Raw genomic sequence first — 406 nt, 5'->3', positions numbered from 1 at the left:
AGGAACCAGCTGAAGGAGGTTCCACCAAGGTACTTTGGTAAAGATCTGTCTCTGTTTGTTACTTTCTCTTCTGCTGCTGTTCCTCAGCAGCTGGTGGGGTTCATCACCAAGTCTATCCACACTCCATGCTCTGTCTGGGTCCTAGCAGCATGCAGGTGGGTCCATCATGGAGGCAGCAGTAAAAAGAAGCTGGTGACTTCATTTCACTTTTCACAATTCATTCCATTGTTTTTTCATCTTCCTTTGTTATGGGAATGAATGAGGGGAGACTGCTGTGGCTTCTCCTAATAATGAAGCTCTGGACTCTGACACAGCATGGGATTGTTTGCTCTACAGAGTGGTCCTTGTCCCTGTGTGAAGATAATCTGTGTGGATTCACCACTCTGGTGGCTGAAAACTTTGTACT

The sequence above is a fragment of the Merops nubicus genome, unplaced genomic scaffold (assembly GCF_000691845.1).
Source record: "Merops nubicus isolate BGI_N331 unplaced genomic scaffold, ASM69184v1 scaffold16876, whole genome shotgun sequence".
In the NCBI taxonomy this organism is placed as follows: Eukaryota; Metazoa; Chordata; class Aves; order Coraciiformes; family Meropidae; genus Merops; species Merops nubicus.
This window is presented reverse-complemented; position numbering follows the sequence as displayed.